Below are 16,081 nucleotides of genomic sequence, written 5' to 3' on the forward strand. Positions count from 1 at the left end.
CTCTTGCTGCGGACACTACAGTATTGCTATACAATAGATCGTGTCGTTGCTCCCTTTTGATTAATATTTGTTTTTTCTATATTCTAATATGTTTACAACATAGGTGACTCTGTATGCTTGTTACCCTGTTTCTTATTTCTTATTTACAATAAAATATTTTGGAAAAAAAAAAAAAAAGAAAGTCCTAATTGTAATCTTGGAACACCCAAGAGGATAGTATGTGACCGGTCAAAATATATTAATACATTAAAATGTTTGTTCACCAATGCCAGATGTCTGCCAAGCAAAATAGGCGAGTTGGAAGCTCTGGTGCATCAGGAGAGCTATGATGTAATCGGTATTGCTGAAACTTGGCTTCATTCCTCACATGACTGGGCTATTAATATTCCTGGCTATGCACTCTTTTGGAAAGACAGAGTAAAAAGGAAAGGTGGAGGGGTCTGTCTGTATGTGAGAAGTGATCTCAAAGCGAGTGAGAAAGAGGACCTGGTGGACGGAGAGTGTGATGAGTCTGAGGCAATATGGGTGGAACTGCATACAGATGTGCGTAGTTCAAAGTTAATCGGGAAAGATAAAAACACTTAATTTAAAGAGAGCAAATTTTCCAAGGATGAGGGCTGCTCTCCAGGACTTAGACTGGGAGAGAATATTGGCAACACTGGGCACAGAACAGAAATGGGAATTCTTCAAAAAGACTGTTTGTGATCTCACGGCAAAGTATATTCCCATGGGCAATACGTTTAAAAGGTTAAAAAAAAAACGATGTGGCTCACAGCCAAAGTTAAAAAAGCTATAAACTATAAAAAAGCTTTTAAAAAATATAAAAATGAAGGAACGCTAGTGTCATTTAAATGTTACAAGGAATATAACAGAATATGTAAAAAGGAAATCAAGGATGCAAAAATTCAATATGAAAGACAGATTGCAAAAGATAGTAGGACAAACCCCCAAAAATTCTTCAAATATATTAATAGTAAAAAGGTTAAGTCTGAGCATGTAGGCCCTTTGCAAAATAATCTGGAGTGGGTGACTGGGGACAAAGAGAAGGCTACCTTATTAAATACATTCTTCATCTCTGTGTATACAAAGGAGCATGGGGGAGCTCATATCTGTAATGGGGGTGGTACTGACGCAGCCCCAAATCCACAATGGCTCAAAAGTGATATGGTCCAGAAATATTTGGACAGAATAAAGGTGGATAAAGCACCTGGACCTGATGGCATCCGCCCACGGATCCTAAAAGAATTGAGCTCTGTAATTTCAAAGCCATTGTATCTAATTTTTAGGGACTCATTAATGACAGGAATAGTACCACTGGATTGGCGCAGGGCCAATGTGGTGCCTATATTTAAAAAGGGAACAAAGTCTTTACCAAGTAATTATAGAACCGTTAGTTTAACTTCTATAGTTGGGAAGATACTGGAGGGATTAATAAAAGACCACATAGACGAGTTCTTGCAGGAAAAAAATATTTTGAGCAACAAACAGCATGGATTCATGAAAGACAGAAGTTGTCAGACAAACCTGATTTCTTTTTATGAGGTGGTAAGTAAAACCTTGGACAGAGGGGTGGCGGTGGACGTGATATATTTGGATTTTGCAAAAGCGTTCGATGCAGTTCCGCACACACGGCTCACGTGTAAGGTAAAGTCTACAGGTTTGGAAATATCAGTTTGTAAATATATAGAAAACTGGCTAAAAGACAGAATTCAGTGAGTTGTGGTTAATGATTCTTACTCTGAATGGTCTAAGGTTATCAGTGGTGTACCCCAAGGTTCAGTGTTAGGACCCTTACTTTTTAATATCTTTATAAATGATATTGGGTCTGGGATCAAAAGTAACATTTCCGTGTTTGCAGATGACACCAAGCTATGCAGTGGAATAACATCCTTACAGGATGTCTCCAATTTACAAGCCGACCTCAATGCTCTGTCTAATTGGGTGACTATGTGGCAGATGAGGTTTAATGTTGAGAAATGTAGGGGGCGTGGCTTGGAGCTCGGAGCGGATGGCAGCAGACTAGAAGAGCTCCGCTATACCCTCAGCCCCGACAGCACGATTATCACCGTAACCGCCAGTGAACATGAGCAGGCTCACCCGCCACAACTCAGACAGCCGCTCGAGCCGTTCCGCACCGGTCTCCGGAGCCAGAAGCATCCCGGACATCTTCAAATCGCAACCCCGCCGCACCAAGGCCTTACCCAAGATGGCGCTGCCTCGTGGAGAAGATGAGCTCAGCGATGATTCACAATCCGCGTATGAGGAGGAGGTAAGGGTAGCGCAAGCTGAGCACCCCCTCACACTAACTGACATGATGAAAATAGCGGCGGACATTAAGGGCACATTTTCATCCGCCATCACAGAACTTAAGGCAGATATCCTTTCTATATTGGAGAAGCTGGAGGGGGTGGAGAGGGCAGGTTCTAAATGGGACAAAGCCATCACACGCCTGGAAAGAATCTCGGATTCCCACACAACCCATCTCATTGCAATGAACAGGCAATTAGAAGATTTGGACAACAGGGGGAGGAGGAATAACATTAGGGTGCGAGGCATACCGGAATCGGTGGAACCTGACAACATCCCCTCTGCCCTACAATATGTGTTCAACGAACTGTTAGAACGACAAACCGTCATGCCAATAGACTTTGTACGGGCTCACCGAGCCTTGAGGGCAAGACCTACAGATACAGCTCCACCGCGGGATGTGATATGTTGCCTCCCTGATTTTAAGCTAAAAGAGGACATTATGGCTAAAGCAAGACGTAATGCACACATTACATTTAATGATACAGAACTTTCCATCTTCCAGGACCTTTCGCCCATAACCTTGAGCAACAGGCGCGCGCTGTGCCCTCTGCTGGAAGCCCTGCACAGGCAAAATATCCCTTATAAATGGAAGTTCCCTTTTGCCCTGAATGTGACCTTTTTGGGCAGACAATTGTTCTTGAGCACACCGGATGATTTACAGGGCTTCTGCCAAGCAGTCCAAATTCCACTGATTGATCTTCCTGACTGGTACAAGGATTTTCATTATGTCCCTGCATCTCAGCCCTCCCCGGGGTCCCCCAACTCCACCCCCTCTAAACCTCCGCACAAGAAGAGGAAGTTTCAGAAACTACCAACGCCGGGCACAAGCGCTACACCCAGACGCTCTTCCGCCCCCAGGGCCTTACAGCTGAACCCGGATCAGGAATGATGACCGGTCGGTCAGGGAAGCTTCATCCCAAGCTCAAGCACTCACTGGCGGACAGGATCAGGCAAAAGCCGTGGACCGCACTTATTGCCGCAAGTTGACTTACCTCTGGCCGTTCGTTGGGACTATTCGTGCCCGGTTTACTTGCCTAAGCTGTTGTGGTATCCACCTATCACTGTTGGGTTCACTCAGACACGCCCTCGCTGCTGGCTTGGCGGGCCACCCGTTATGTTGTTATTTATTTATTTTTTTTGTTCTTGTTTTTTTGTTTTGTCATCTCTTTTACTCACAGTTTGCTCCATTCGAGCGGGTCGGACGACCTTACGGACACCTACCTTCTTGCTGCTCAAGATGTTCAGAGATGGTTTCTGCCATACATGGGTAACGACATGGAACAGTCCGAGCCGGCTAGGACATTCAGGTAGGCTCCTCCCATGTACACTGGGGAAAGGACTGGCTGACCGCGGGAGCCCTGCCTACAGCTTGTTATTGCCTGGCCTCTATGTCTAGGGCCAGGAACTTTAAAGCATTTATATAGCAGGACATGTGGGGCCACTCGCCACAGATGGACAATGGTTGGCCTATAGTTGTGGCCGGATTGCATCACTTTAGATAAGTACTAATATATAGGTATAATGTATTTCACACCCCCCTTAAGGGGTTTTGGTTGCGGTTGTTAATCTTATTATGCACAGGATTAGTTAAGCTAGCTGAACAATGGGGCTGGGGGTGTGCGGAGGACGACCGGTAATTGTAGACGGATCACTTATCCCAGATTGACCGGGATTTTGGCTGTTGGCATTGCTCTAGGTGTTCTCCCACTTCCCCCACAGGGGGTATCGTGGAGTGGCTCCTCGAGCGACTTCCCCGGGTTTCCTTTTAGGGGATTGTCGCTGGGGAGGGCTAATCCACGGCCCCACTTCTTACATCTTGCCCCTGGGGGTCACTCCCCGGAGGTTAATTACCGAACATTTTTGACCCACTTTCTTAGTGTCAGTTAGTGGGCTTCTCTACCCCTTTCCTCCTCCTTCTCTCCCCCTCTTTCTCTTCTTCCTTTCTGTCCCCCTTGCCTCCTTTGGCTCCTTCCCAACCCGTCTCCTACCTGTCCCTATTCTGATTTCCTCTCTCTTTCCCTCTTCCCCTTCCCTTCCGCACAATCATTTATTCTGCTCTGGGCCGGAACCCTACAGTGGTTTCGCACAATGTGCACGGCCTTAACATTCCGCAAAAGAGATCGCAACTGTTACGCCACTTGAGGAGGGGGAGACCGTCCTTCGTGTTTCTACAGGAAACCCATTTCAGGGCTGATTCTATTCCTAAAATGACAGATAAATTCTTTTCCAAAGCCTTTCATGCAGCTAGCCCTGACTCGAAGACTAAAGGGGTCTTGATACTGTTGGGGAGAGACTCCAGATTCGAGCTCACGCAGCAGATGGCGGACCCCGGGGGACGGTACCTTTTCCTCAAGGGAAAAGTTGGGGGGCTCCCTATTACGCTGGCGTGTGTTTACTTTCCAAATGCGGCACATGTGAGCTTCTGCCAAAAAATGATAGATGAACTCTCTGGGTTCGCCACAGGGTGTAAAATCCTGGGTGGGGATTTCAATGTATCGTTGGATCCCCTCCAGGATACTTCTGATGGTAAGTCAGCCATCACTTACCGTAAACTCAAAAAGATTAGAACTATGCTGAATTCCCTAACGCTGACAGACTCGTGGCGGGTCTTGCACCCCCAGGATAGAGACTACACTTACTTTTCCACTGTACACGACAAATATACCCGTATTGACTTCCTGTTTGTGACACAAAGGGACTTGAACAACCTTAAAGAGGCACATATAGGGACGAGGTCGGTATCTGACCACGCACCGATATCCTTGACGCTCACACTGCAGACCACGCGTCAACAGTCGAGTGGCTGGAGACTCAATCCCGCATTGCTGACGGACCCCGCGACCCTGGACCAGGTTAGGGAAACTATACAGCACTACTTCAGAGAGAACACCACCGATGATGTTTCCCATATAACCATATGGGAGGCACACAAGTGCGTTCTTAGGGGCAGACTGATGGGCCTGGCAGCACAAAAGAAGAGAGCGGCAGAACAGGACTTGAAAGAAGCGTTCATGAAAGTGAGGGATTTAGAGGCTCAACACAAACGGTCGGCGGCGGTTGCTCGGGCTGATGATTTACTGCTTGCACGCAAGGCCCTTCAGGATAAGCTGGACATACAGGCTAAATGGATATTATTTTTCTGTCGGGGTTTTTTTTATGAACATGGGAACAAAAATGGCAAATTTTTGGCGCGAGCATTGAGGGGGCGTACGGGCTTCCAACACTATCACTCAGATCAGGAACAATGAGAATAAGCTAATACACAACACGGACGGCATTGCGGCGGAATTCCATAGGTTTTACTCCAAACTGTATAATATTCCACCTCCGCATAAACCAGCAACGGTAGAAGGGTCGAGACGTGCGATTATAGAACAATACTTACAACATAGTGGCATGCCAGGTCTGTCCGTGGATGACGCTAGGGAACTAGACAAACCCATTGAGGCCCCGGAGCTCACCCAGGCTATCAAATCCTTAAAAACGGGAAAGAGCCCGGGCCCGGATGGCTTCTCAGCTATTTATTATAAGACCTTTACACCTTTGTTGACGACGCCGTTGCTACACGCATTAAACTCTCTCTCTGCACCCCAGGAACTCCCACCCTCCTTTGATTTAGCACACATTACAGTGCTCCCCAAAGGACCCTAACTCCTGCTCCAGTTACCGGCCGATTTCGCTGCTCAATTTGGATATAAAGCTTTTATCAAAAATTATTGCTACTAGATTGAACGCACTGTTACCCGAGTTAATCGGGCCGGAACAGGCGGGCTTTATGCCGGGGAGGGAGGCTCGGGACAATGTGGTCAAGGTGATGAATCTTCTACATTGTATTAGGGGAGATGCTGTCGAGGGTCGGAGAAGGCCTTCGACAGAGTGGCATGGGATTTCATGTTTGCAGTGTGCAGGCGGGTGGGTTTCCAACCAAAGTTGATGGCCTGGATCTCGGCACTCTATCAACACCCAACGGCTCGACTGAAAATTAACGGGACCCTTTCAGAACCTGTACTTATACAAAACGGCACACGTCAAGGGTGCCCACTATCCCCAATATTATTTATCCTAGCGTTAGAACCATGTATTCGCACGATCAATACCAACTCGTCGATTAAGGGCCTTGCACTGGGACAAACACATTTTAAAATAGCCGCCTACGCAGACGACCTCCTATTTGTCATAACCCAGCCCCACACTTCGATTCCCAACCTATTGAAAGAATACGAGATATTTGGATACCTCTCCAACTTCAAAATTATTTACGAAAAATCCGAGGCACTGAATATTTCCCTGGGTCCTACACGCTTGCTGACTGCCAAATCTAACTGCCCCTTTAAGTAGGTGGATCGCAGACTTAAGTACCTGGGGATCTGGCTCACACCCGACTCGGATAGTCTCTATGCACAAAACTTCCAGCCCCTTTTAAATGACCTACGTAAAGATCTCCAAGTTTGGCATCTCCACCCACTGTCGTGGTTCGGAAGGGCGGCGGCGGTTAAGATGACGGTACTACCAAGGGTGCTGTACCTTTTTCACACTCTACCCATTAAATTACCTAGGCGGTTCTTCGCTCATTTGACAGCGATAATAAGAGATTTCATATGGGCCAGGAAGAAGCCCCGAATCAGCCTATCGACTCTGACCCTACCAAAAGCTAAGGGGGGGATTAACTTACCGAACTTCAAGTTTTACTATTACGTGTCGCACCTGGTTCGCATTCTAGATTGGAACTGTCATGCCACGTCCAAGGACTGGGTGGGGCTGGAAAGCCGAATGACAGCGACCCCCTTGAGGTTTCTGCCATGGGTTGCCAAAGAGGCTCGTTCGGCCACACTGACCTCGTATCCTCTGATAGGGCCTACCCTGGAAGTCTTTAGAGAAGCTTCACAACAATGCAGACTAGCTTCCACCCCGGGTCCCCTAACACCCCTGGCTCACAATTCTGCGTTCGCGTCAGGACACACTACGGTATCATTCCCACATAGAGCTGATGAGACACCTGTGACTGTAGCCCATTGCATGGAAAAAGGCAAACTCAGGTCCTTTCAGGACTTATCGAAGGACTTAAAGGCAAAACACTTTACACATTGGCAATATAGACAACTACACGACTATGTATACTGCCCGACTAACAGGCCACATGTCTTGAGGGAACAGACGTGGTTTGAGCAATTGTGCATCACGGGAGAACCGGTGCGGAGGGCGACCTCCCTGGTCTACAATTGGCTACAAGCTACCAGGACAGATCGCTCAACCAGACATAAACGGGATTGGGAGAGGTTTTTCTCCAAAACCTTCACTGATGAGCAGTGGAGCAATGCCTGCATATTAGCACACAAGTGCTCCATAAGCACTAGCACCCAAGAGACGGCATACAAGGTCTTGACGAATTGGTACTTTACGCCAGTCAGACTCAACAAATGGTACCCGGGAACGTCAGAGTCCTGCTGGAGATGTGGAGGAGCTAAGGGTGATATGATGCACATATGGTGGGATTGTCCGAACCTGCGGGAGTTTTGGGGCGGGATTTGTACGCAGATCCGCGCCATCACCGAAACCGAAATTGCCCTTACACCTGAGTGTTGTCTGCTTCACATCTCCAGCTACTCTTTAGGCAAGTACAAAAAATCAGTAGTGCGCCACATGCTGAATGCGGCCAAGATGATGATTCCTCGACACTGGAAATCGCCACATCCTCCTTCCTTACGGGAATGGCTTTTAGAAGTAGATTCCTTATATAAGATGGAGGAGACGGTAGCAATGGCCTCAGAAAGGATCAAATTTCACAGACTGTGGAGACCATGGTTTATTTTTAAATACACAGATGCTTATGCAAAACTCCAAAATGGTTGATTTGTGAGTGTTGGCTCGATTAGCTGTACACCTGTATAATGTAACATGACCAAGGTTGGATATTATGGCATAAGGCCATGTAAATTGGTATATTACTGCATGAAGGATTGTACTGTATGTTTTTACCTCTGCACTTCGATTCAGCCACCACTCAAGGTACTACCAGCCCACTGTCTTAGCCACATGCGCCCTGTTCCCCCCCTGGTTCGTGGCCTGCGGACTTGCTTCCCCGCCCACTGTCCCCCCTCCCCCCCCCCTCTACCTTTCTACCTTGTCCTTCACCCCCTTCCCCCATCCTTCTAGACACTTAAAAATTCTCCCCCTACAATTGAAGGTATTAAGGTGCATTGGTTAAAGGGGGCTATTGGCATTTTTTTTTTCCTTAGGCTCCGCACCTACAGAGGCCTTTCCCTGGCTTGCTTTTTCTGTATATCAACTTACGCCACTGAACTATGAGGTACTCTATAGCGGATTTCTGTGACAGAACAATATGTTATCTTATGCCCTATGGGCTGATGTCCATGGATATATTTGTTTTCTTCCTTGTATTGTATTGTGCTGTCAATTGTTTCAATAAACTTTTATTGGTATAATGTTGAGAAATGTAAAGTTATGCGCTTGGGGGCTAAGAATATGCATGCATCATACATGCCAGGATGAGTATAACTGGGGGAATCCATAGTGAAGAAGGATCTGGGGGTTTTGGTAGATCATAAGCGCAATAATAGCATGCAATGCCAAGCTGCGGTTTCCAAAGCGAGCAAAGTCCTTTCTTGTATTAAGAGAGGTATGTACTCCAGAGAGAGAGATATCATTTTGCCCCTGTTCAAATCATTAGTAAGACCTCATCTGGAATATGCAGTTCAGTTTTGGGCACCAGTTCTCAAAAAGGATATCGGTGAACTGGAGAAAGTGCAGAGAAGGGCAACCAAACTGATAAGAGGCATGGAGGAACTCAGCTATGAGGAAAGATGAGAGGAACTGAATTTATTCACTCTTGATAAGAGGAGATTAAGGGGGGATATGATTAACATGTACAAATATATAAGGGGTCCATATAGGGAACTTGGTGTTGAGTTATTCACTTTACAGTCAACAAAGAGGACAAGGGGGCACTCTTTACGTCTAGAGGAAAATAAATTTCATCTCCAAATACGGAAAGGTTTCTTCACAGTAAGAGCTGTGAAAATGTGGAATAGACTCCCTGCAGAGGTGGTTATGGCCAGCTCAGTGGATTGCTTTAAGAAAGGCCTGGATTATTTCCTAAGTGTACATAATATAACTGGGTACTAACATTTATAGGGATAGTTGATCCAGGGAAAATCCGATTGCCTCTCGGGGGATCAGGAAGGAATTTTTTCCCCTGCTTTAGCAAATTGGATCATGCTCTGCTGGGGTTTTTTGCCTTCCTCTGGATCAACTGTGGATATAGAATTGGGCATATGGGCTGGTATGATATTTATTATATATTATTTTTTTTATTTTTTTATGGTTGAACTGGACGGACTTGTGTCTTTTTTTAACCTGACTAACTATGTAACTATGTAAGGTACAGTCTATACTGTTCACCTGACTATATACCACACTCTATATAGCTTTCCTCCTTCTGGGCCTTTTTATAGTTTGAGAAGAAATCAGAAGTTTCATGTCCTGTCGCAGAGACACAACAGGAAGTGAAAGGCACCCCCTCCCCTCATCAGACAGTTGTCACCAGAAAAGGTGAGCCCATTGGAAGATTTCTCCTCACTTTCTGTTATGGTGACAACTCAAACATTTTGGTTTCCCCCCTTGCTATCTAGCATGCAGCCGCCTTACTCATACTGCTTGGTGAAACAGTTGTCATTAGAACAGGAAGTGAGGGAGAAATCTCCCCACATAGCAGCAAGCAACTAAGTCTCAGCATCAACAGGCAGCTGCTGCTCCGTTCTCACATAGTGTCAGAGGTAGCGGAGGACTGTGTCTGTGCCCCGACTCTCGAATGAATGGAAGCAAACAAACATTAATTGATGGGCGCTGGTGAGGTTGCATTTGATGGGTGCTGCTGAAACTACATTTGACGGGTACTGGTGAGGCTGCATTTTGATGGGCGTTGGTGAGGCTGCATTTGCTGGGTGCTGTGGTGAGGCTGCATTTGATGGGCGCTGGTGTGAGGCTGCTTTTTATGGGTGCTGGGGTGAGGTTGCATTTGATGGGTGCTGGTGAGACTGCATTTGATGGACACTAATGAGGCTGCATTTGATGGGCACTGGTGAGGCTTAATTTGATGGGCACTGGTGAGGCTGCTTTTGATGGGTGCGGGTGAGGCTGCATTTGATAGGCGCTGGTGAGGCTGCATTTTCATGGGCGCTGGTGAGGCTACATTTTGATGGGCGTTGGTGAGGATGCATTTGATGGGCGCTTTATTAAAAAGGTGGGGTATACATGGGCAGGGCAAGGGGGGTGGAGCCAGGGGGCGGAAAAATTAGGTTTTGCTTAGGGCAGTGATGGTGAACCTTGTCCCCCCAGATGTTTTGGAACTACATTTCCCATGATCCTCGTGCACTGTGCAGTGTAGTTGAGCATCATGGGAAATATAGTTACAAAACATCTGGGGTGCCAAGGTTCGCCATCTCTGGCCTAGGGTGTCAACAATCCTTACACCAGCCCTGAAATGGAAAGAATATATGGCTATACATACATTACTGCCAAACAATGTAAAGCAAGAGTAAAGTCTTTTTTATTATTATTATTATTATTATTATTATTATGGAAGAAATGCAGTTTCTGGTGGGGAAGATTTAAAACTCCTGAAAGGTTTTTACTACAGTCATTCTATCATACTTTAAACCAGCAGGTGACACCCGCAGGGGTCCCACTGATTCTGGATTATGGTGAGTTGAATGATTTTATTCTATATTACAAAGTAATAATAGTAATAATGTGCTTCAATCATCCTGACACCACAACAACCATGGTGCTGGGATGATTGAAGTGCTAACACCAGGTGTTTGGAATATCTTTATCTACTGATTTGTTAAACTCTGTAATACACATTTCTATTGTGGTGTAGGATCTGGGCCTGCTGTCCCTCCATCTCTCTTTCCTTCCTTCTCTCTCCTTCCCTCCTTCTTTCCTTCTTTCTCTCTCCCTCCCTCCCTCCCTTTTTTCCCCTTTCTTTCTCCATCTCTCAATCATCTCAGACTCTAACCACACCCCCATTTGAACCACGCCCATGTAAGCCACGCTCACTATTCTGTGTGCACACCTGATTGATTGATTTTAAACTATTTTTTAATAAATTTGTATTTACTTGCTACACCATGATGGTCCTCTGTATGTCTCTTTGAGTCATATTAGTACAAGAGGTTTTACTTTCCATGAGGAGAAATCATTGATGTGACCAGTGAAGGAATGAACCAAAGGCGAAAACACAGATTAGGTCTGGTGAGTGGCCATTCTACCCGGTGGTAGTGAAGCTCTCGGTCGGTGTTTATATTAAGCACTTTGGGTGAAGATAGAAGCATTATCAAGATAATCTCAAACACTGAAGAGACTGTTTACATTTATGCACTATATTTATTCATGTAGCACTTTTTCTTACAGGAGAAACTAAAGCACTTGTAATATTAATGGTATATTGGGGTATATTGTGGTTTATACTGTATGTTGTATACAGAAAGCAAAAAAATTTTTTTCTCACACTGTTGAACTCACTTATTGTGGATGATTTTTTTTCACAGCATCCCTATATAATTTTGGAGACTGGAGCACTTTAGTCGTTTGTGGTCTGATTAAGATAAATTATATTTCATATTTTTTTATTGTCGACGCCAGTGCAGAAGTTGGTGGTCTGGTTAAGAGACAGATACTGCAGTGGTGTCATCACATATTTTCTTTCTTGTTTTGGTTTTATAATTTGTAAAAGTGGTGGTTTACTTGGTAGTGACATTAATGTATTTGATACACATGGTTTAGACTTTGTGGAATTTGTCTTTGGAAGTAAGGCATTAATATAGGAAATAAGGTTAGCGCAACCCTCGTCATATGCATATATTAACTAGATTGACTCACATAGTGATATCTCTATATTAGGTTGCAGCAAACAGATATATTTTACAATTTTTTGTCCCTAGTGCATCGGTATTTCTTTCTATTTCTTGTTGTATATTATAGATACTTACAGCTTCGTCACGCGTATCGTGCTCAATTTCCCCTAGACAATCTCTCCCTAGCCAACAATCCTCTGATGGCTGCCATTAAAAACCCAGATCTCAAAAAAACTAATTTCACAGTTTTATGTTATGCTGTCGCTTCCTTCCATGACTGTGGCAGCCTATGCACTAAAGAATAGATGGGTGGGAGAGATAGGACCTATCACAGATTATGAATGGAGTGATGCATTAGACACCTGTAAACTAGCATCACCCAAACTCTCTGACCGCTTGACCCAAGTCTTTATAACGCATAGAGCATATCTCACACTGCTTAAAATGTCAAAATATATTAACACTTACTCTAGCACTTGCCATATGTGTACCCAAGTAACTGGTACCTTCTTTCATCTCCTGTGGGAATGCCATAAAATTCAAATGTTCTGGTTGCAGGTGGTGAGATTCCTACACGACACAATGGGCTTCCCCATAACACTTCAGCCAAAACCATGTCTTTTGGGAATCTTCCCGGATCCTGACTCTAATAAATTTACTAAAGTATTCTTGCATGAAATGCTATTTTCTGCTCGGAAAGTCATTGCTAGGGTCTGGATGAGACCTGATCCCCCAACTGTCTCACTATGGATCAGGGAAGTTAATACTGTACAGCCGTACAAAAAACTTATATACACCCATAGAGGGTGCCCCTCCAAATATGAGAAAGCTTGGGACAGATGGCTCAAGAACTCTGCAACATGCATATAGTGGTTTGATTCTAGATGGGCATTGTTATGTGCTCTGGGTGAGTCCATGGAGATATATTGGCATTAGCGGGATAGGGTGATTGGCCCTGTGGGGGTGTTTGTATGACTCTGGTACCAATTCGAATACTATGCGCTGATGTACTTATTTCTGTGAATGTAATTTTGTGATTTTGTATAAGCGTTAAAATGAGACACGCATATGTTACCAATTTGATACCCTTTATTTTTGTATGTGCAACAATTTTTTTTAATAAAAAGAACTCATGTTGAAAAAAAAAAATATTCCAAGCTTTGAACATCTCACAGAGCACTGTTCAACCCGTCATCCAAAAATGGAAAGCGTATGGCACAACTACACACCTACCAAGAGATGGCTGTCCACCTAAACTGACAGGCCAGGCAAGGAGAGCATTAGAGTCTGCAAAAGACTTGAGACTGGGGCAGAGGTTCACCTTCCAGCAATACCATGACCCTAAACATACAGCCAGAGCTACAATAGAATGGTTTACATCAAAGCATATTCATGTGTTAGACTAGCCCATACAAAGTCCAGACCTAAATACAATTGAGAATCTGTGGCAAGACTAGAAGATTGCTGTTCACAGATGCTCGCCATCCAATCTGACAGAGCTTGAGCTTTGCAAAGAAGAATGGACAAAAATGGCACTTTCTAGATGTGCAAAGCTGGTAGAGACATCCCCAAAAAAACTTGCTGTTGTAATTGCAACAAAAGGTGGTTCTACTGAGTATTGACTCAGGGAGGCTGAATACAAATGCAGGCCACACTTTTAACATATTTATTTGTAAAAAAAATTGAAAACCATTTATCATTTTCCTTCCACTTTACAATTACAGGCCACTTTGTGTTCGTCTGTCACATAAAATCCCAATAAAATACATTTATGTTTTTGGTTGTAACTTGATAAAATGTGGAAAATTTCAAGGGGTGTGAATGCTTTTTGAAGGCACTGTATTATATTCTTTTCTATTCATTTCCTTTATTTTCTATTCTATTTTATTGTCTTCATAAATTCAAAAACAATTAGAATTAAACCCACAAACTATTCAAATTTGATTCAACAACTATTCAAATTAGAATTTTGTCCAATTTTTTCTTTTGTTATTTCAAATTTGTTTAAATTTGTTATGAATGTAATTCAGAAATTTAGATGTATTGAAATAACAAAAAAAAATTCAGAATTTCAAATCAGAAAGAAATGAACCACACATGTCTAGAATTGAGAATTGATCATATTCATAGGCTACCCAGGGCAAAACATATCCCAGTTATCTCAAAGATATCCAGGGACACAATTGCCGGCATTCATTACTTCCACATCAAAAAAAAGCTGGTGGCTGTTGCCAAAGACATGGATTACCTACCAGATTGCACCAGGAACTTTCAATATGTTGATTTTTCAGCATATATGATGCAACAAAGGAGGAAGCTAGTCACGATTACCAAGCCTTTACACAGCCATTCCATATATCATATCAATTGCACTACCCTGTAAAACTCATTATCACTAAAGATAATTGTACCTTCAATATATCATCTATGACTGAGAGTATCACCCTACTGAAGGAGTGGTGTATCCTGGAGAGTGAAATGTCTATCCCAGGCTCCTCCCACTCACCTGCTCGAGACCCTCCAGATCTGCAAGCTCAATCTAATGACTTTTGAGCCCATATTGATTAATGTTTTTCTTTGCAACCCTTTTTTTGCTGTTTTCAATCCACTCATATCGATAAGGATTGTTAGTTAGGTAGACAATCCATGGGTCCCATATTCTGTGAAACATTTCCATCCTGTCTTGAGACAGCACGGATAGCTGCTCGTTAAGCATTAACCATGACATTTTATGTTTGAGCTGAGCTATCGGTAATGCGGCAGACCTCCAGTTACGTGCTATGGTAATCTTAGCTGAAATAAATAGAAAAGTGAGGAGCCTCTGATGATACTTGGAGGCCTCTACCGCTTTACCTCCCAAGAGGGCCAGCTTAGGCGACTTTTTTAGGTTCAGGCCCGTGATTGTATAGACAAAGTTATACACTCTAATCCAAAACCTTCTGACCTTCAGGCATGACCACCAAATATGGTAGGTGGTCCCCACCTGGCCGCAGCCCCTAAAACATTGGGACGTTGCCCCTGGTACAAAAGCGGCCAATCTGGTTGGGACCATGTACCACCTTAACAAAACCTTATAGTTTGCCTCTATCACCGATGTGTTGGTGAGTGAGCGATATGCCGTCTCAGAGAGTATACACCAATCATCTAATTCAAAGGTTTCCTGAAGGTCCTGCTCCCATTGGATCATATAACTGAATTTCTTTGCGGTACCCCTCAGTATTGTATATATGGCCGATAAATGGTCTCTAATTTTGTCATATTGTCTACTCAGCTGTTCCATGGGAGTCAGGGACCCCAGGTTTCCACTACGGGCCACACCCTGCACATAATGGCGCAGTTGGGCATATCGAAACTTCTCAGAGGACGGCATATTAAATTTATCTATCAGAGCTCGTTCAGAAAGCATGCCCCTATGGTCGCATAAATCAGCGATGCGCAGTAGCCCTTTATTTGTCCACCAACTAAATAGTTGAGGAGAGAGGCCCGGGGTGAACTCTTTATTGTTGAATAATGGTGCTAGTGGATTGTGGGGTGACTTGAATTTATGTATTTTCGACAGTCTGTCCCATATAGCCAGAGCCAGTGACAGAGTGGGACACAATATCAGTGGTCTATCCTTCATTGGAAGCCACATTATCTGCGAAATCTGTGAGGGACGGCAGGAAAAAGATTCCATGTCCATCCATATAGCATGTGGTTGGTGTGAGTGGTATCTGGAGAGGTGGGCCAGCTGAGCCGCATGAAAGTATTTCAGCAGATCAGGCAGGCCCAGCCCCCCATGTTTTTTTAAAGTGTACATTGTGCTTCTGTTCACCCTGGGCCTCTTATTTCCCCAAATAAACCGAAGGATTCCATTTTGCAGTAATTGAAGATCCCTTTGTAGTAAAGCCACCGGT

The sequence above is a fragment of the Lithobates pipiens genome, unplaced genomic scaffold (assembly GCF_037356315.1).
Source record: "Lithobates pipiens isolate NorthernLeopardFrog02 unplaced genomic scaffold, aLitPip1_a1.2 Scaffold_8, whole genome shotgun sequence".
NCBI classification, from domain to species: domain Eukaryota; kingdom Metazoa; phylum Chordata; class Amphibia; order Anura; family Ranidae; genus Lithobates; species Lithobates pipiens.